Source organism: Pseudorca crassidens, chromosome 4 (assembly GCF_039906515.1).
Source record: "Pseudorca crassidens isolate mPseCra1 chromosome 4, mPseCra1.hap1, whole genome shotgun sequence".
Taxonomy (NCBI): domain Eukaryota; kingdom Metazoa; phylum Chordata; class Mammalia; order Artiodactyla; family Delphinidae; genus Pseudorca; species Pseudorca crassidens.
This window is the reverse complement of record NC_090299.1, coordinates 56,334,261-56,357,348: the sequence shown is the minus strand read 5'-3', so window position 1 is coordinate 56,357,348 and position 23,088 is coordinate 56,334,261. Positions and strand designations below refer to the sequence as shown.

General features: G+C 36.9%; 1 protein-coding gene across 2 annotated transcripts in view; it reads right to left on the bottom strand.

Annotated features, from left to right (window-relative positions):
- PCDH7 (protocadherin 7) overlaps positions 1-23,088 on the bottom strand; it is a 409,010-nt gene that overhangs the window by 267,181 nt on the left and 118,741 nt on the right. The gene's annotated exons all lie outside the window — the stretch shown is intronic.

The following is a 23,088-nucleotide window of genomic DNA, read 5'->3' as shown; positions in this document are numbered from 1 at the left end:
CTTCCTGAAATTTAAGCTGAGATTTTAGGAAGGAAGATTTCAAACCAAATGAAATAAATGTGGAAGAGATTTGCAGGAACAGAGAATAGCATGTATGAATGATCTGAAGAGAGAAGAAAGCTGGTAATGCTCAAAACCTGAACAGCCTCTGTGGATGATGCAAAGTGATTTTGTGAAGAAGAGGCCTAAGGCAATGCTAGGAAAATAGCTGGAGTTCAGACTATGCACGGTTTTACAGACCATGATACAGACTTTCACCTTTATCCTATGGACAATGGAACTTTCTGAGGGCTTTATACAGGAAAGAGATATAACCAGATTTGTATTTTAAGATCATTCAGGCTCATTTTTGGATTACTCACTGAATTGGGAAAGAGAATGTAAACATAGGAAGATTGTGCTGGACACTCATAGCAGTGTAGATGGGAGGCAATGGAGGCTGGTACTGGGGTTAGTACAGCAAAAATGCAGAGGAAAGGATGGACTCCGGATCCCTTTGAGATATGGACTCTGTAGGACTTGGTGATTATTTGGAGGTGGGCTGAAAAAAGAAGAGCTGGCAGCAATGATTCCTAGTCACCAGTATTAACAATGGTTCCATACACTGAGATGAAAAATATGTTGGCAAAGCAGCCTAGGAAAAAAGATCAGGGGTTCCTTTGGGAATCTGCTCAGTTTAAGATGCTTATGAGAAATCTATGCAAAGATGGTTAAGAATGTAACTGGAACACTGGCCTTTTTAGTATCCAGCAAGATGGCACATACTTGGCATGTTTGCTGCCACTCCTTAATCAATCTGCCATTGGCCTCAGAAATCTTCCCAAAATAGTGTTCCCTATAACAATCACCAAATGAAGGAAGTTGGTATTGGGAATAAATTTATTTTCTATCCATGATCTAGACTATAAGCAGCGGCAAACCTTAAATTGTTATTGGAAATGCTATTAAAAGGAAAAAATGCTAGTAACTCACAAGGAAATATTTAAATTATTTTGCCACTTCTCTCCTCTTTTTGTGCTTCCTTCCACTTTTCTATTTGAATTTGATTTTAATGGTTTCCATTAGAGACTTCATCATAATGGGGAACTAATTTGTTGGAATAGATATGTGTCAACATAACTCATTTGAAAAAAAGAAAAAACTCAGTATATAATCCTAGTGTACTTTACCATCACCACTACCATTCTCCTACACACACACACACACACACTTTCTAAAACAGAAAAACCACTTCCGTTTCTCTTTTAGAATTTCTTTCTTTGGTATCAATAAATTGATTGTGTGTGTGTGTTCTTTAAACCTGAAGATGTTTTGCATCAATAGTTGCTCAAAGCGGTTAAGAATATCTATTTATATGTTTCTGTATGAAAAAGACATATTTCCTATGAGAATTTTTTTCTGGCTACTAGATTGTAGTCATCTATAGCATACTCTAAAAAATTGAACAATTCCCTTATGCCATTTCCATCACTTTTTACTGAGCACATAATTTTTTATTGGAAGGAGCCTGTGACCATGAGTCCAAATCCCAGAGTCCTGGAGCAGCCGCAGCCCCGCTACTAAGTAGCCATTTTCCTTTCGACAAGTCACTTTAAATTTTCCCATGAGTTTCAAAAGTAAAATTAAGAGTCTTGCACTAAATAATTCATAAGTATTTTAAAGCCTTAAAATGCTATAAGCTTAATACATAGGATTATAATGTCTTAAGTGTCACTATGAAATTACACACTGCATGTTAAATATGATTTCTCTCAAAGTGCCCAAATAGTAACACGTGTTATTAATATATGGCTGTAGACGCACGGAGTTCAATTGGAGGAAAATTTTTTTTTTTGGCGGTACGCGGGCCTGTCACTGTTGTGGCCTCTCCCGTTGTGGAGCACAGGTTCCGGACGCGCAGGCTCTGCGGCCATGGCTCACGGGCCCAGCTGCTGCACGGCATGTGGGATCTTCCCGGACCGGGTCACAAACCCGTGTCCCCTGCATCGGCAGGCGGACTCTCAACCACTGCGCCACCAGGGAAGCCCCAATTGGAGGAAAATTTACCATGATGAGATGGAATAAAGATGATCTGAATAAGGAAAATAAAAGGGGGAAAAAAAGCAGTAGATATACATGTGGACCAAAGGTTCAAAATAGAAGGTCAATAGGTAAATGGAGCATAGTGGAAATGTGTGTATTATGGGGAGGGGTGGTTAACATAAATCAAGTCATAAATATCTCTTATTTAACATTAGCTGTTGCGAAATCAAGTCACAGTGGCTAAGCCTATGTTATAGCAGAATCAGAAAGGCTTAAAACAATAGGAGACTATGAAGGTGATAAAACTCGAGCTTCTCATGCAATTAAATTTCTGCCTCAGTCCCTGATGTTTGAGGTTATTTTTTATCACAAGTAGCAACAAATTCCTCGTAAACTATACCTATGCTGCAGTAGGAAAAAGAATTATTTTGTCTATCTTTCCATACGATCATGACTCTTATATTTCAAGTTGAACATATGCATTTCCCTATGATCCAATAATTTCACTTTTATTATATACCCAAAAAAATGTGTGTATATACACACCAACATACATGCACAAGAATATTTATAGTCATATTAAAATAATGGCTTAACACTGGAAACAACTAAAATATCCATCAACAATTAAATGAATAACAAACATGATAAATTAATCCAATGAAATACTATTCAGCAATGAAAATGGACAATTTACAGCTATACGTGACTTGGATGAATCTCCTAAACATTCCATGATTTTGAACCAGAATCCAATTTTAAAACAAGAAAATCTAAGAAGTCAGGATGGCAGCTACTAGTGGAGAGGAGGTAGAAGTGATGTTTGGGAAACACATAGTTTACGGCAGACTAGCCACATTTATTTGTTAATTTATGAGGTACTTATATTGATGTGTTCATTATTTTAATGATTTATTGACTGGTACACTTAAAGTTTGTACATTTTTTTGTGCCAAACGTCAATACAAAATGTAAGTAATGATTTCCAAACCTCACCAATGAGTATATGGAGAAAAGTATAATTAGGTAGAAATCACCATCAGACTTACATTTGAGTCATTCAACAGTCAATATTTAGGAACTCCTATTCCTACTGAGAATACTTTAGGAGGCAGAAGGCTAGTCCTTGACCAGTAAAAATCTTACAAGCCAGTAAAGGTGAGATAGAGGTAAACAAATGATTATGATACAATGTGATACACATTAGGGAGGGGTTCTCTGCCTGGGAACTACTGACATTTTGGTCTGGGTAATTCTTTATTGTGGGAACCTGGCTTGTGCACTGTAGAATGTATAGCCGTACCATGCCTTCTACCCACTCGATGCCAATAGCACCACTTCTGGTTGTGACAACCAAAAATGCAAGAAAAATGCCAAATGTTCCCCTGGGGGTACAATAACCCCTCGTTGAAAAACACTGTATTAGAGCCATATATGGCAGTTTAGGGTTACCAAATGGGGAATAGCTAACTGCTTAATCAGAGGATGAGGCATCGTTTTCTGGGCAGGAAACCAATATAATATCTTCTTCATCCCATTAAATTTTGGAGCAAGGGGAAGTTATTCCATAACTACAGGGCAAAAGTCCAATTTCCCTTAGTAGCACTCTAATCCCAGAACACAAATGAACTTTAAGAAAGCTTTAAAAATTGTAAAAGGGAGACATTTATTGGTAATGTTAAAGCTTTCAGGCCAAAACATCTCCCTTATCTGGTTTTAATAAATATGAAAGAATTTATTTTACTCTAGTGTTTCTCTCTTGTATATGACCAGAAAATCATTTATTTACTTATTTTTTCATTTCTTTAACTCACTTTGGGTAATAAGTTCTCATGAATTATGTTTCCATAATCATGTGGTTTGGAATTATACTAAATCAGCCTCATGGTATTATATAAAACCTTTAAAAATGTAGTGCTGCAGATATCAGAATGTCAGGAGAACAAATATTTTCATTTCAAGTAAGAAAGACTAAAAATCACTTGGTGCTCCACCTGATGTCACTTATGACCCTTTTGTTGTTTAGCTGAGAAAAACTACTGAGAAAAGAGTAAAAAGCAAGATTTTTCTCAGTGTATTTATTTAAAACCTGCATCAACTAAAGATTCAGCAGAGACGGCAAACTCTGAAAGGATATTTACAATTGCCATAAGATATCTTGGTAAAAACACTGTACAAAATATACTCTCAATTCTGAAACATAATTCTGTGATATCTCACTTTATGTACACTTAAAAGAGAGCTGTTTCAGAGGCAAATTTCTTCATTTCACAATGGCCAAGGCATTAGGATGCAAACCTCTTCTTATACGAATAAGGGTTACCTCAGCATGACTTTATACGTTGCGAGGTACAGATTGCTAAGGGCAAGAAAGTTTTCTGTGGGGAGAATAACATGAATCTGACAATTCTGGGTCCTATAAAGGAAATATGTTAAGCTACAGAGAATTTCACACTGCTGACATTTCTCTCTGAAATTCTTGGAGAGCCCAGAACAATTTTTGGCCTACATCACCTCTAGGAATTTCCACTGGGTTTATACACAAAACATCATCACCTTATTACTAATTATTTTCCAGTTTAAAGAAATGTGTCATGGATAAGCTGGAAGACTAAGGATTAGAACTCAAAGGACCTGGGAAGGTAACTAGAGGTACAGCATTGTTTTGACCTGTTTCTTCAACCATAAAATGAGGGCTTAAAGGTTCTCATTTCTATGGACCTTTTCAGCTTTCCTACAAGATAGACCAGACTCCTTTATGTGCCCTTAATAGGATTATATGTTTCCATGCTTAGAATTTATACATAGCTTATAATTTGAAACTAATAAGGACCAAAGTGAATCAGAAGTTTAACGTTGAAAAAATAAGTCAAATAAAAAACAAACAAAATACTTCTATGTTACTTAGACATAGTATGTGGCTGACTAAAATATGATTATTTTCTACCATTGAAAATATATCAACTATAAATAATCTGTATAATGTTATTTTGACATGTACATATATCCAAAGATAATTATAACATTGTGCTTATTTTCTAAACAAGAACAATAAAAACAATGTCCCTAAAACATTAAATAATATAGTACTATGTAAGGAATTAATGTGTGAAAACTATTCATTTAACTACATTCAATTTATGAACCATAAATTTTTAGAACTTGAGAATAGTCAAAAATCATCTAACATAAATCCCTCAATTGACAGGTAATGAAATAAGGGCTACAAAGCAGAAAACAGATATCTTTTTCATTTTTTCTTCTCATTTTGTTGCCTTTTCAACATAATGTGTATATATAGCTATTTTGCTCAAGTGGCTATTATAACATAAAGTGTGGACAAAAAAGAAATACATGCATTAATTGCTCAGACCATTGTTAAGAGAATGTCATGATCACCCAGCCAGTCATGCTATACATACATGCAGTATATCATTAGGGAATCAGAACCAAGTGAGTGGGGGTGAATCAGAGAAAAGTAATTACCTCTACCGGAAAAACGACTCAAGATTGTGTAATGCTAACGTTGAATCATTAGAGGCATCATCTTCTTATTCAAAGAATAGAACTTTAAGTGGCTAAGGTGGGGCTGCCATGTAATACAGCTGATTCTGTAGAAAATCCATGAATCTCTCTGTCTCTCTCTTGCAGCTCTGCAACAACTTCACTTGATAACCAGGAAGTAAGTTCTAACCACAAACTCCAGAGGTCTATCCAAAGCCAGTACGTTTAATATACTGTAAAATATGTAGATTAAAATGTCTCCTTTTAATGATTTTGATACAGGAAAGTGTTGTACTTAAACAGCATCAAAACAATTCAGTTCAAAAGCAGATGACAGCATACTGGATGCTAGAGATTCAGACAAATATAAAACGTTTTCTTTCCTCCATGAGCCTAGAACCTAATAATCAAAACTGAAATTAGCCTGCATTTGTACTGTGAAAGAGTAACATGCTAAATTTTGAAAGATTAAAAAGAAGAAGCCTAGTATGTTCATATTTACCTTTGCATAAACTTTTAAATACATTTAATAGCTTCAAAATTGGAACACTAAAAAAGAGCAGATGATGTTAGTTGGGGCCTGGGGCAGATTGAGCGGGAAGGTGATCACTTGAGAAGATAAGATTCTAGGCAGATAAACAGAATAGCTTGGAACAGTATATGCTTGTTCACATAGACTCTCAACATATGTAAGGAATGATGCATGATCTGAAAATTACAATAAATAGATAAGCCATATTTGGAGACTATAACCTGAAATCTTCCAATTTGAAAATACAGGTGATATTAAAACAAAGAAACAAACAAGAAAACATTAGGTAATCATTCATTTAAACCTACCAATATCCTATCTGCTCTACTTCTTCAGGGTAGCACAAAGAGATATTTTCTTCTGTTCAGTAGTGTATGTTTTGACAATCTGAGAGTTCACCAAACCTGTTTGTTTCCCTGGAGATTTTTCTTCTTTCTAAGACCCTCAGAGAAGACAGAAAGATCATGTTTTTGAAACCAGAGAGACCTGGCACTCCACTACTAACTAAACACATTGCAAAGTATTTGACCTCTTTGAACTAGGTGTTGACCTCAGATTTCCCATCTGAAAGATGAGAGCCATCTTTTACAGCTCTGAGAATCCAATGCCTTATTGATGTTCGTTCATTGGTAGATTGTCCAACAAACGTTAATTCTCATTTCGTTCACTAATTTTAGTATTTACCCTCCAAGAAATGTAAAAGATTCCCAGCTTCAGTCACATTTTAATAAAAGTTTACTTTTTATTGGTTTTCCCTCTGAACTAGTGTTCAAAGTGCCAACTCATTGAGAGAATTCTTTCTCGTACTTCTCAAAGAGATTTACTGTCTTTATATTGGCTTGGCCAAAAAATTCGTTCGGGGTTTTTCTGTAAGATATACTTTCCTATATCTGTTAGAAGCAAAAATCTCCCTGGCTTTTAGTATCCTTTCAATCATCTCAATTCTTTCCTTTTCTAACCTGGAATGATTTTGCCCTCCAAAAAACTCAGAGCCCCCTTCACTGCACATACAGGGGGACAAAATTAATATCTTCTGTTTTTAAAACATGGCTTGCCAAGAGGGCAATATACAAGCATTAGGGCAGACTGACTGGCTTCACCTGATGTCAATGTGATCTTCTAATTGTAATGCAAAAGTTGATAAAATCCTTAAATGCTGAATCATCCTTACACATTGACCATGTCCTTGTTACCCAGAGTTCCACTTGACTTCATTGGTGTCTAAAGGTGCCCAGGATGAAAACAACAGAGTTTTGAAGAGGCAAATAGAAAGTCCTTTAAAAAAGCATGCACCGTATTAAAAACAAAATGAGAAACTTCACTACAGCAAGAGTAGCGACAGTAAAGAACAAAAAAAGAAAAGAATAGAAAGAAGAGAATGATCTGTAGAAAACATCACAGTCATAAGCTGTGAGGTTCAATACGAGAGATAGAGAACATTAACGCTGTTGACCAATAGATCTGTAGCAGCCAGCCTTCAGACAATGCAGAACTCCTGCAGGTAAATGATCTTATTTCCACTATTCAATGATACAATAGCATATGGCAAGGTGGAAGAATTCAAGGCAGGCATTTAATACATTCAGCTCAGAAACTACTCTCACCCAGAACACACTTAAGGTAAAAAAAAAATCAAGTTTCATGTGGAGTGTCAGTACAACAACAAGATGAAGAACTAAAGGCCCAAGGGATACTAACCCAATGATAGGAGATCAGTAAACAGCTAATTAGCTTGGTTACATATACTTGGGCATTTGCTACTCTTGCCTAATAAAAGACGCACTCCTGGTTACAGAGATATTATCAATATTATTTACCTATTATTTTAAAAACAATTCATGGTATTATTAACTATTAACTTGCTTATCTATAGGTCTATCTCTGAATATAATTCTAGTAATTGAGTACCTGCATCGTTTAGAATAATAAATGTATCCTCACTACAAAGGAAAACTTATGGTGGCAAAAAGCAGAAAACAACAAACAAAAACAACAAAAGAAGACATAACAAGTTGGAACTTTTTTTAAAACTGTGACAAATGTTTGCAAAATATCATATATAAAGAGTAAATAACCAAATAGATGAGAAATTTAACAAATCAGTAAGAACCAAAAGGACAGACATGGTTGTGCTCATACAAATAAGAACAAAAGACAGGAAAAGGCTTCTGCTGAGCTAGAAAAATAAAATATGTTTCTTCGTGTAGATCAGAATCGTAAACATTTTAAAAATTGACAAGGATCTGTATTAGCCATGTTAAAGGAAATGGCAACCTCAGGCATTACTGGTGATGTATTATGGTATGAATCAATGCAGGCAAAATTTCATATGCATATGAATAATAAATCTTTGCATAGACATATGACTGACAGTATGTTTGCCAAAATATTAATCATGGGTTTGAGTGGCTGGTGTAATTTTTGTTTATTTTAGCATTTTTTTTCATTTAAACCTGTATTACTTTAAATTTGTGCCCAAGTATGTACCATTTTTACAAAAGCAATGATGCTACTTTTATAACAAACCTCATTTCAGTTCATGTTAGAGTTTAGCCCAAATAAATCATGCCATAAAGCAGAAGGCTGGGATCTGTGCCGTGGATTAACATAAACAAAGGAGAAGTGATCCAAAACAAAAAGGCTAATATAAATTACCTGGTTTTCAGGGTCTCAAAATAGTCTGACAAAGGTACGACTGGTGCAAGAGGGCAGGATGTGGAAGAGGGAAAACACATTTGATGAAGTGTCAGGATATCATAATAGAGCTTGTCATGTTGCTGCTGTTTGGCAGGACAACCTGAGTTTTCGGTTCCCTCATCTCAAAAGTGAGGAGTCTGGGCTCAACTCTAATGTGCTAAAAAACTAAGATCCCAAGAACACCTATTCACAACCCAACCATGCTTTGCTGACACGAAAAAGCCTTCTACGTTTTGCAGGAAGCTCTACAGACAGATATAAACTGAAATTGTATTGGAAAAGAGCTCCACATAAAAAGTTAACTTGGTGAAACCACATCCTTTATAAAGGTTGAGGGGTCGTGGTCTTTAACAAATAAGATGCTCTGAGTGAGGGGAGATAACTTCCTTATGTCACCCTCAATAATAATGCTAATGACTTGATGAAAACAGCAACCAGACAGTCTAAAATGGTTAGGTTCCTACAGCATCGCTGATCTGAAGCAGACAGCGAAATTAGATTTCTAAAATATGCCTATTAAATGAAAAGCATTTGGAAAACACACCCTAGAAGGGAAGTCGCTGTAAAAGGTAGCAAGGTCGCGATGAGAGTCAAACAAGAGGGGAAAAGAAGTCGTGTTTTGACAGTGGGTTTGAAAAGGTTTCATTCAAACATCACCATTAACCTTGTTTTCTAATTTCAGAATGTATTTCATTACCTCTCTATTTCAAACTTCACGTTGACTCACCACCACCACTGCTGTTCCTTAACTGAAATACCTGACAAAGTGGAGTCATTTGAAGATTAAAAAAGAAAAAAAAAAAAAGCTTCCCAAATTGCTCTGAGTTAGAGGTACAATTTCACAGTCAAATATTACAGGATTTTGTTTTCAGAAAGTAAATCTAATTATCTTTCTTTTTTAGCAGTAAAAGTGTGGATTTTGAAAGTCATTAAACTCATATTTTCAGTAAGCCTCATATATACACCTCTGTTTAATCTTATGTGAACAAATTATAGTCCTGGCTTACACTGATTTAAAACATATATAACAGAATGTAGTTAAGTACTTGCAAAATGACCTCCAATTCACTTCAGTTATACTCCCCTAAGCATTAATAGGATACATATACATATATGTGTAAAATTGTTATTTCATATTTCATAAATATAAAACTGTGATCAAGCTTATATTGGTATACGACAACTTCAGAATATGAATTCTGTATTTAATATCTGACTTCTAAGCTTTAGTAACATCTTATAATCTTGAATTATTTAAGAAGCTCTAAGTTTAATCTGTATTTCTTCTTTTGCCTGCCTAAATTCTCAGTCTAAAAGAGAAAGAGAACATACTCTATTATGAAAAGTAGGTTCGGGGGCTTCCCTGGTGGCGCAGTGGTTGAGAGTCTGTCTGCCGATGCGGGGGACACGGGTTCGTGCACCGGTCCGGGAAGGTCCCACATGCTGCGGAGCGGCTGGGCCCGTGAGTCATGGCCGGTGAGTCTGCGCGTCCGGAGCCTGTGCTCCGCAACGGGAGAGGCCACAACAGTGAGAGGCCCGCGTACCGCAAAAAAGAAAAAAAAAAAGTAGGTTCGAGCAATATTGAGAATTAATAAAACTCCTGTACATCCATAGAGGGGGAAGAACCCTTTTCTATTCAAAAATTAAATGTAAATACTCCAAAAGATTACTATAAAAATAGTGACTTAACACAGGATAGAGTGTGTTAAATCTTATAAAATCACATTTTTTATTTTTATTTTTATTTTTTGGTAATCTGTTAATTCCTTTTGGCATAACCTCTCAGATGAACTAAATTTAGATGTTAAGAGAGAAACATTTTGTTTAAAACCAACATAGAACTCACTGTATTTTCTAAAAATGTCCTCATTCCATCAAAAGTAAGAAAATGGGTTCAAGGGAAAAAATCAAGAGGGTTAAGTTCTCACTTGGTCCTTCAATAAAATTACTTGCCACTGCATTCAGCTGATAATCACCCAGAAGTGCCCCTTCCATTAACAATGCAGAAAGATCCGACATTTTACTGATGGCAGTGGCCATCCTGCAGATTAAAGCACAATGTAGATTTAATCTGCCTAATGATTTGATAGCCTCAAATGAAGGATTCTCAAATTTCATGGTTCTGACCTATTCAGGGTGAATAAGCATACAATAAATTGCCTATCCCCTGACTCTGTAACAAGAAAAAGCAGAATTGGACTATTCCTGGATTAACTCCCATGTATTACTAAATTTACCAACATAATCTGCATGCTGCAGAGCAAAAGATCACCCTATTAAACATATTTCAATACATTAACTTGCACTGATATATGACCATGTTTGATGCCAATATGGTAAGGTGGTAGCAGCAGGTTACAGTGAAGCCAGATTTCAAGAGAGGCTCATTTGACTGGTAATTAAGGATAACTTCCAGTAAAAGTGATTTCTCATCAGGCAGGAAAGATACATTTGCTGCAAAAAGCAACAGTGCCCACTGGCCAGCTACAGAGTCAGTCACAGTCATACCAAATGTGCACGCCACAGTCACGCTGGAGAGTCTGGCTAAAGGGACAGTGACCCACCGATGTCTTAGGAAAGGACAAGAGTTAAGAAACAGAACAAAGCACAACTGTAAATGAAGAAGCAGGTGTACCTTGATGTTTTGCTCTGAGCATGACAAATCAAACACCTTTAGAAAGCTTTAATTTATGTTGCTCTCCCTAACTCAGGCTGATTAAATTAGAATCTCCATTATCCAGCAGTAGTGCTGCCAATGCATAGGCACTTCACCAACATGGAGCTTCCTGTCCTTGTCAACAGACCCAGAAATACCACAACAGCAGATTTTGTGCACATTAAAAATTAGCAATGAGCCTTCTGGCTTCAGAAGGCAAATGCTTGACCTCCACTCCTTGAGTACAAGAAAAGATTCTTGAACCAAGGTAATGACTGGATCGTGATTTTAGGTGAGTCACTTAACTCGGAACCACAGAGATCTTAATCAGAAATATACAAATAATAATACATGCTTTGATTGAAAATAGCTTTTAAAATGATAAACATTACATAGAAGGTAATTCTTTACTTCTTGAATGCTTCTAAAATGTATTGCCCCTCACCTACCGCCACAGTCTTCCATCCATCCCTTCCACTGCTCCCAATTCCTTCAAACAGATTTCCATGGTAACCAAGAACAACTATAAAAATTCAGACTCCTGTGTGACATTCACAAAGAATATGCATGACTCCAGTAATTTTACTTTTGCTGCACCAATCTTAACCCATGTTTTCACATTCCTTTCAGCTTAACCCCCAAGGACCATCCTCAAGGGCTTTGTCTCTGGAACATTGTATTTTCCTTGAAGAAAGTGATAGAAAGAGCAAACTAAAGAATTTTAGAACTGAATAAGATATGCAAAAGCCTCACTTATTTAAATGAAGTCTGGGCCAGGGAGAATAGGTAACCACAAAAAGTTACACAGTTAGTGAGTATGAGAGCTAGTGAGTGGTAACCCAGTTCCCTGAATCCCCAAATCAATGCTCGGTATCTGGAGACATTTTTTTGTATCACAACCGCCAAGGGTGGGAGGGAGCAAGCTGCTACTGACTCTAGTCAGTAGAAGCCAGGGACTCTGTTAAATGTCCCACAGCACAAAGCACAGCCCCTAAAGAAAGAATTATATAGTCCAGAATGTCAATAGTGCCAAGATAGAGAAACTTATCTAGACTATGAGGTGGGGAAATGGAAAAATTTTTAATAGAAGTTGCAATAAAGTTTAAATTATATCTTGAAATGTCAAAGCTAGTGTATTAATAGTGGTTTTCCTTTCAAATTTCCACTCTCTGCCCAAGTACACCATGAAACAAAATATGTTTCCAATTCTTCATAGAACTGGTATTTACTATCATCACATTTCATTTTACCTTGAAAAGTTAATTACTGTACAGCAGGGCTCCATGGTTGATTTAAATTTACATTTGCTTTTAAATTTGATTAATCTAATCTCTTAGAAGCCCAGTCTTCCATAGCTACCCAGAGGAAAAATAGGCTTTTGAGTACACAATGGTTTTTAAAAAATCCTGGCTGATTTGGTAGTTACACTTTTACATTAAAGTCATTTTTAGCTTTAAGTAGAAGAAATAAGGGGTGCTAATAGAAGAATAAAATATATCCTCATTAACCCTGGATATCTGTCTTGAATATCTTAGGCATATTGTGACACAGTGATAAATACAAGAGAAAATATAGCTTCAGCTTACTTCCCCTACTCAGAAAATATGCTACCTTTTATGAATATCCTAATGTATTTAATTAAAAATTAAATATAAATATATAAAAGTTGAATGAGTCCTCCTAGTAATCAGTATGGTGCCTTACATAGAACCACTTCCTCTATCTAGCTTTCTACTCACCTTCCCACTCTGCCTTCTGGGACTCTCTGACTGATAAATCCACTGTAAGAAGGTTCTTGCTGGCTACACCTAGAAGAAGTGGTTAATGATAAATGGAAGATAAATAACATTGCTTAAATACTTAATTCTCACCAAGCACTCTCCTAGACATTTTATTTCAACCTAGAAATGTCAAGTATTGGCAAGCATCCTCTCCATCACACTCCAAGGCAAGTCTCTCTAATCAATCATGTCACTTTCCCAATAACTAGGATTTATCATAAAGTCCTTCTCAATGGGGCACACCAGCAAGCCATTACCAATTAATCTTTATGAAGCAACAGGTTGAATGAAACCCATTTGCCATCCCTGATAAACATTAAGAACATAAATAAGAAACACTTTGCTGTTCAGTGAGGCTGGTCAACATTGTTGAACAGAAATTTTTCCCTTGAGATTGGTGGACCTGAGTTTAAATTCTGATTCTGACAGTTCCACATCAATTTCTACGATCTTCTCCACCTTATCCCCCACCCCAGGCCAGAGCACCTGAAATTCTGGGATGAAGGTATTGAAATTTGGAGGGCACGATATTATGAAATAAGTGTTTCATGTGCAAAGTTTTAAAGTCCTTCTTCCTTCAAGGATTTTTCAGAAAGACTGTTATGATTCAATAAAGAACATCAAGTAGTGCTATTTGATTTGATCACTAAGAGGTTTTCTACTCTACCACCGTTTTGGTTAACATATTAATAATTTGAGAGTACTTCAAGGAGTCTCAAGGGAGGGTTTAGGAACCTGGCTGATTAGATGAAGTAGTATTGCTGAAGGACAGATTCTCCTCTGATATATCTGAAGTCCTCAGTAGCTTGGGCTACTGCCTAGATCTGGAATAATTATTTCCCCTACTCTCTATTCCCCTACACCCCTGTATCCATGCCTTTTACTTCCCTGACTTTGATGCAATTGCTAAATTTTATACCTTTATTCATGTATAATTGTATTCATATATACATGAATCTCTCTCTCTCTCTCTCTCTCTCTATATATATATATATATGTATATATATATATATGTATATATATATATATATATATATATACATATATATATACACACACACACACATAAACAAATGGCCTCTATTGAATTTGATGTGACTCTGTAACTTGGTAACCCATGCCTTAGCATGGTATTATATATTTTGACATAGTCTCTTAAATATAAAACGTTAAAGTGGCACAAAGAGACTCAATTCCCTAGGCAGAAATAGAAATGTTTACATCACCACCTTTTTTAGATAGGAAAACAGTACTCTTAGGTGCTTTGTTGAACTAAACACCATAAAATAGCAGAGTATTAAATGACAATTTCTGCATATTTTATCTATTACTTTCCTTCAACAAATATCTTTTCCTAGGTTATAACTTTGGTTTTCTTTGAGGGAAAAACACTGAGCTCCATTACTTCCATGTAGCCATATATATAAGCTGATTTTCTTATGTATGTATTAGTTTTCAGGAGTAAATTATTATAAATTACCATTCCTATTTATCTCATTAGTGATGTATTTGAAATCAATGGCTATCAAATTCATCATCTCAACAGTATACTCGGAAGTCAAATTAATGATAATCTGCTATGGCCTGAATGTTTGTGTCCCTGCCCCAAAATTCACGTGTTGGAATCCTAACACTCAAGGTGACGGTATTAGGAGATGGGGCCTTTGGAAAGTGATTAGGTCATGGGGATGGCACCTTCATGCATGGGATTAGTGCTCTTATAAAAGAGACCCCGTAGAGTGTCCTTGCCCCTTGTGACATGTGAGGATATAGTGAGAAATCTGAGAACCAGAAGAGGGCCCTCATCGAACAGTACTAACACCATGATCTCAGACTTCCAGCCTCCAGAACTGTAATAAATAAATTTCTGCTGTATATAAGCTACCCAGTCTGTGGTATTTTGTTATAGCAGCCCAAAGAGACTAAGTCATAATCATTACTTAAAAAAAACAACTGTACCCTTCTCAGTTTCTTAGGATGAAGAGAGGGTAGAGTGGTAGTTCTATTAGTGCTATATCTAAAAGACATCTTTCACATACATGATCTTATTTTAACCTGACAAATATCTTTTTTTTAATTTTTACAAAAATTTGTTTTATTTATTTAATTTTGGCTGTGTTGGATCTTCGTTGCGGTACATGAGCTTCTCATTGCAGTGGTTTCTCTTGTTGCAGAGCACAGGCTGTAGGCACGCGGGTTTCAGTAGTTGTGGCTCGCAGGCTCGGTAGTTGTGGTGCACACGCTTAGTTGCTCCGTGGCATGTCGGATCCTCCCGGACCAGGGGTCGAACCCATGTCTCCTGCACTGGCAGGCGGATTCTTAACCACTGCGCCACCAGGGAAGCCCAGCCTTACAAATATCTTTATCTCAATGTTACAACTGAAGCAACTGAAGCTCAGATATGTTCAATAATTTGACCAATCATTCAGTTTTCAATCATTTACCTTCAGGTAAGTTGAAGTCCATTTGCCCTTCATGCTAAAGGCAAAAAACCACAAACAGTCTTCTCTTCAGTTACAATAAATGAATCTTCCCAAGCAGAGTTTGTCTTATGCCATGGTGTGAAAAAAACATAGGTTTTTAGAGCTTGGTAAATTTGTGTTTGAATTCTGACTCTGGCACTTAACATATAAGTTTTCCAAGTAATTAGAGGAATTGGGTTCCAAAAGAGGTGAACCTGATCCCCAGAACCAAACTTAACCCATTATAACAATGCCCTCGAAGGAATCCCTCCAATAATATCATGTTTTTTATCACTTGTGTCGTACTTCAACATAAACACACACACACACACACACACATTTACTTTTACTTTCTCGGTCTCATAAGAACTGAAGGAAAATTGCAAAGTCATGAAGAACATGTTCCTCACCCTAAACAAGATTTCACATTTCCAAAAGCAACCCTTGGGTCACTTTATAAAAATTTCCAGAGAAATTGGCCACCTTCAGTATCTCCATCAGTCAGAACAAATGATAAATCAAAAATAGGAACCAAACAAAGTTTCTCTTATGCAGACAACTGAAGAAAACGCAGGAAGTCAAGGAAAAGAAGCATGGTAACTGAAGCACAGTGGTAGGTGATATTGCGAGAAAACCAAGAAGGCCTCACAGAGCCCACATAGAATTACCAGGTGGAAAGTCAATCGGGGAGGCAAAGTCTGGGTACTAGGAGTAAGCAGGCAGCGGGCATGACACTAGTCTGGGGTCTGGTGGTGAGTACCCAACTGTGGGATGGGGCCATGACATAGGCTCCCAGTCCCTTGGGAGCTTAGAAAAAGAAAAGTCATGCCTCAAACATAGATGCCAAAGGTAGCAACCTAGTTAAACAACTAGATACAAAGCAAGGATGCAGAGTTAGAAATTCTAGCAACAAAACAAAACCACAAAAACCTGATTTCTAGACCTGACTCTGAATGGATTTGGCACAAATGACTTAGGCTCTCTGAATCTCAGTTTTCTCACATATAATATGGGATGAGACTAAATTATCCCAAAAGCTATTTCTAACACAAATAGTCTATGGCTTGGTCAGAGGAATGAGGAGAAGAGCAGTTTTTTTTTGTTTTTTTTTTTTAACATCTTTATTGGAGTATAATTGCTTTGCCATGTTGTGTTGGTTTCTGCTGTATAACAAAGTGAATCAGCTATACGTATACATATATCCCCATATCTCCTCCCTCTTGGGTCTCCCTCCCATTCTCCCTATCCCATCCCTCTAGGTGGTCACAAAGCACAGAGCTGATCTCCCCATATGATGCAGCTGCTTCCCACTAGCTATCTATTTTACATTTGGTAGTATATATATGTCAATGCCACACTCTCACTTCATCCCAGCTTACCCTTCCCCCTCCCCATGTCCTCAAGTCCATTCTCTACATCTGCGTCTTTATTCCTGTCCTGCTGCTAGTTCATCAGAACCCTTTTTTTTTAGATTCCTTATATATGTGTTAGCATACAGTATTTGTTTTTTTCTTTCTGACTTACTTCACTCTGTATGACAGACTCTAGGTCCATCCACCTCACTACAAATAACTCAGTTTCACTCCTTTTTATGGCTAATATTCCATTGTATATATGTGCCACATCTTCTTTATCCATTCATCCGTTGATGGACACTTACATTGCTTCCATGTGCTGGCTACTGTAAATAGAGCTGCAATGAACATTATGGTACATGACTCTTTTTGAATTATGGTTTTCTCAGGGTATACGCCCAGTAGTGCGATTGCTGGGTCATATGGTAGTTCTATTTTTAGTTTTTTAAGGAACCTCCATATTGTTCTTCACAGTGGCTGTATCAATTTACATTCCCACCAAGAGTGCAAGAGGGTTCCCTTTTCTCCACACCCTCTCCAGCATTTATTGTTTGTAGATTTTTTGATGATGGCCATTCTGACCGGTGTGAGATGATATCTCATTGTAGTTTTGATTTGCCTTTCTCTAATGATTAGTGATGTTGAGCATCCTTTCACGTGTTTGTTGGCAATCTGTATATCTTCTTTGCAGAACTGAGAAGAGCAGTTCTTAAAATTGAAGGTGGAGTGAAGGGAAAATCAATTATCAAAGCAGTCTCAATGCTTAGCCATCAAATTGTAGTTTAAAAGCCCTTTCCATTTCTTCCATGAAGACTGAGCACAGACGTGGAGAACCAGTTAAAACATGCCCTCCAACCACAGATTATATGTATATGCATACAGAATACCTTTTCAGTGGAAGTCTTCACAAAAAAAGTGTAATTTAATTGTATTTGCAAAAACACAGGATTATATCAGAAGAGATAATAGCTGGTGTCTGTGGAGAAAGACACTTCGAAACTGTATGAAGACACAGGTAAGAAAATTATAAAGGATCGAGGAAAGAAGGGGCAGACAAAGGAAGCGGAGGAGACTGTTTCTTTTGCAGAATAAAGGAGATTATGCTACAGGCAGAATAATCTTATAGACAAAGACTAGAGACCTCACAGAATTTTAACTTTCAAGAGAACAATTTTAACCTGAAGCCACAAAGTATAAACCTAGGTTTCAGACTAACACAGATGCATCTGTGTTCACAGAAGATGGGGAACCTATTCTGCCTTGGATTCAGGGAATAGAAGTTAAAGAAGAAACAGCAAGGAAGAAGAGGGACCTCAAGAGTGTGGGGCTTGAAGAGGAAGAGGCCAGTGTGGAGCTGGGTAGTGAGTGGAAGAAAACAATTAATGCTTTGAATTTAGTGAATTAGCAGTCAGAACAATCAGCAGGGTTCTATTTTACAGACAAAGAAAATGAAACCCCAAAAGGCAAAGTAATTTAAGAAAATGATGTAGCTAGTTAATTTGAATAAGCAGAAGTTATATATCTGTAACTAACTTAATCCGCATACACACATGCACACACACATATATAATATAATACAGTATAAGAGTGTGATTACCATTAGTAAAACAGAACCCACTAAATTGCTAAAAATCTGGCCTATTATACCTTGGGCAGTCAGAGGAAAGAAGGCTGAAAGTAATGTGAAATGGACAAAAGCCCTAAATTATCAGAGACTACCTATACTGAGAGTCAGGAAACCCATGTTGTGATCTGACAGCTAGTACGCCATTATTCATGTGATCTGGAGGAAATTGCCTCATCTTTTTTTTTTTTTTTTTTTTTTTTCTATACGCGGGCCCCTCACTGTTGTGGCCTCTCCCGTTGCGGAGCACAGGCTCCGGACGCGCAGGCTCAGCGGCCATGGCTCACGGGCCCAGACGCTCCGCAGCATGTGGGATCTTCCCGGACCGGGGCACGAACCCACGTCCCCTGCATCAGCAGGTGGACTGTCAACCGCTGCGCCACCAGGGAAGCCCTGCCTCATCTTTAAAATAAGGAAGTTGAACTACCATGATTTTTCATTACACCAGCCTATGATTTTTCCAAGCATGGTCTTTGGTGGTAGGGAGAGGAGAAAGAGTTAGTCCTCTTCTGTACACATACACACAACTGCCAAAAGGCCAGGTTTCATCTAATGGTATCTCTTGGATGGTGGTTTTCCACGTGGCCATTTAAATTATAAAAATATAGATATCCCCATGCTATTTTTCCGTACCCACAAACTACAAATAAATGAATGGTTTTAGTTGGAATGGAATGTTAAAGATCAATTACTGACAAGGCAAAATAATGTTGAAACAGCTTCATTTTTGAATCTATAAAGAACCTAACATGATTTCTCCAAAGGGTTTAACTTCAGTAGTGTGCTTTTCCATTCTATAATTAGTAATGAGAAGAGGTCTTGAGGAAAGAAAATAGTATTTCCAAAGCAACATAGTGAGGGACAGTTTATCACCTAACTAAAATAGGACAATTTTAATCACATGTTTAGGTCATTGGCTGTAACCGTGGTAAGCTGTTACCATGAAACATCCTAAAATCAATAAAGAAAATGTTAGAATGAGAAAGAAGTTGTAAATGGAAATGTTAAGAGATTCTTAACTACATTGTCTTAAATTCTAGTGTTGGAATACAAACTGAACTTTAAGCATGATTTACCAGAACTCTGAAAAGAAAGACCTCTGAACCACAGCTCTTATTTTTGATTGTACTGAAAGCTAGCAGTGCTGTGTTTATGCCAGAACAATTTAGTCAAGAGTAAAAGTATTCATTTAGGCACACAGCTCTCATTGCATCTGTCCTCATCTGAAAAGAAGAAAACCTAAATGATAAAGGAAGGAATGTACTTTGCTACAGAAATCTTTCAAAATGCCTAAAAATCACCATTTAGTATGCGAGGACTGTGATAAATACACATTAAAAACATAATTATGCAGAGAATTACTGATGATATATTATCTGTACTGTATATTTTTTCCGATTGGATCACATAGCTGTTTACACAGAACACTTCAAATTTTAAAATATATTTAGAGTTGCTACCTGCAAAGTTTTATGTTAATTTTTTTTTTCAGATTGCCACTGCTACACTCACTCAAACTATTTTTTATTTATTTATTTTTTGCGGTACGCGGGCCTCTCATTTACCTTACAAACAATAGTTCTCAACAGAAGGTAATTTCCCATCAGGTGACATTTGGCAAAGTCTGGAGGTATTTTTGATTTTCCAACTTGAGTGGCACTATTGGCAGCTGATGGATGGTTACCAAGGATGTTACTAAACATCCTACAATGCACAGGACAGTCACCTGCAAACAAAAGAATTATCTGGTCCAAGATGTCAGTAGGGCCGAGGGTGAGAAGCCCTGTTATAAACAGAGTCAGACATGCAGCTGTCACTATTTAAGTCAAAATTTAGTGTGTTTATATAAAATATATATTTTATTTTTTAGAACAGTATTGGGTTCACTGAAAAATTAAGCAGAAATCACAGAGATTTCCCATATACATCCTGCTCTCTGCAAACACACACACACACACACACACACACACACACACACACACACAAGTACACAAAACGCCCCCACTATCAACATCCCCCACCAGAGTGGTACTTTTGTTACAATCAATGACCCTACGTTAACACATCGTCATTACCTAGAGTCTGTAGTTTACCTTAGTGTCCACTTTTGGTGTTATATATTCCATGGGTTTGAACAAATTTATAATAGCGTGTATCCACCATTAAAGCATCACACAGACTGGTTTTATTGTCCTAAAAATCCTCTCTGCTCTGCCTATTTGAAATTATTTCCTGTGTTTTTAACTTTTATGCACATCACAAAGTAACTGGTATCGTTTCATAATGAAGTCATATATTGATTAGATGCATCATGAGGTTGGAATAGGTTTTATTAAAAGAACTGTAACTTCAACTCCACAAATAATAACAAATTAATAAACATTAAACAAGTATTCTACAAATTTTTGAAGTTACATTTCAGTGTCAAAATAAAATCTCACACTAACATTCAAAGTAAACATGAAAGACAATATTTCCATCCATCTGAAAAGGCTTAACCTCCTGTTAAAAGAACCAATGTGCTTTTAATGTGTTTCACCTTTTGAGACCAATGTGTAATAAAACCCTCAAATTAAGTAGATTGCATTTTAGCTTAGATAAACTAATAGCACAATTAGAGCATCACATAATTCACCATTACTTCTCCAAGGGAAATCACTTAGGTATTTAAGCTCTTTATAAGAACTTCACTGATAAAGTAATGACTATCTACAAAACCCCCCTGAAGATTAGTGGTATTGGTTCCCATCATAGGTGATAAGAAGGTGGGATGGGGTGGGGGGGAACAGATACTATACATTCTAAGATGCACTTTTTTTTTTTTTTTTTTTTTGCGATACGCGGGCCTCTCACCATTGTGGCCTCTCCCGTTGCGGAGCACAGGCTCCGGACGCGCAGGCTCAGCGGCCATGGCTCACGGGCCCAGCCGCTCCGCGGCATGTAGGGATCCTCCCAGACCGGGGCACGACCCCGTGTCTCCTGCATCGGTAGGCGAACTCTCAACCACTGCGCCACCAGGGAAGCCCTAAGATGCACTTTAAAAATCACATAGGACGTTTTTAAGGACATTGCTGTGTTTCTCCCCTCCATCCCCCTCAAAGTGTAGAAGAAAGGTGGCTTGTCTAGTCCCACCTGACTTTTATCATATGGAACAAAATGAGAAAAACTGGATCTTAGTTATTAGATATATTAATTTGCACTTTTTTCAATATTCCTCATCACCATACCAGAACTAGTTTGCTTATGTTGTTAATATGCAAATTGACATGTGCTCAAATTCTTTTTGAAACAAAGGATATATGTATATATCCTTCCTTGTTTCAAACAGAATATACATTTTATATATATATATATATATATATATATATATATATACACACACACACACATATACACACACATATTGTAGATTATATGATTTCTGTGAGTACATGATTTGGGGAAGGAAACTTACATCTATAAGTTTCTACAGAAGTTTTGGAACTTCTTTCCAAATACCTTAATTCTAAACCTGCCTTAGAAACAACTATGAAAAGGCTCTTAAAAAGTTAGGAAAGGGATCTTCCCTGGTGGCGCAGCGGTTGGGGGTCCGCCTGCCGATGTAGGGCACACGGGTTCGTGCCCCGGTCCGGGAGGATCCCACATGCCGCGGAGCGGCTGGGCCCGTGAGCCATGGCCGCTGAGCCTGCGCGTCCGGAGCCTGTGCTCCGCAGCAGGAGAGGCCACAGCAGTGAGAGGCCCGCGTACCGCAAAAAAAAAAAAAAAAAAAAAAAACGAAAGGCCAAGTATGAAATAGAAATTAGGCAGTAAAAGTCTATGAAAGTCAACACTTACATATCTGGAATCCACAGAGTTCACAGATGATTGATTAGAATGTAACTATTTGAAAAGCTTATTTTTCTGATAATTATAGCTAAGTATATAAGAAAAAAATAAATTGATGATCACGTTTTTTGTTTACTCCCATAGCAGCAATTTAGCAATAATAAGCTGAGTTTTTCATTTCTTGGTAACACTATAAGACTTAGGAAAACTCTACACAAATTGTTAATTTTTCAGATCATACTGTTCATGCCTAATTGATATACATTTACTTAGTAAGAGAAAATAAACATGTCCATGTGTTACAAAGAAGAATCCAGTGTTTGGGAACCATCTACAGTGCAGACTCAAAATAAGCCACATATGTAAATAAACTGATTTTCCCAACTTTCCAGTTGAGAAAATTCCTGGACATTGAAGACAAGAGAACCATATTTTAATAGAAAATAGAATTTCATTGTCAAGGTTATTTATTTGCTTCTGGGTACTGTGATTTCTTTCATAACAGAGACCTGCAAGAAAATCATCACTGTGAATTTCTGCCTGAGGTTTTGAAAGAATTTTAAATGCTTAGGCACAGAGAAGTATTTTTTTGCCACTGGGAGAAAGTGTAGTCGTAAACTTATTTAAATA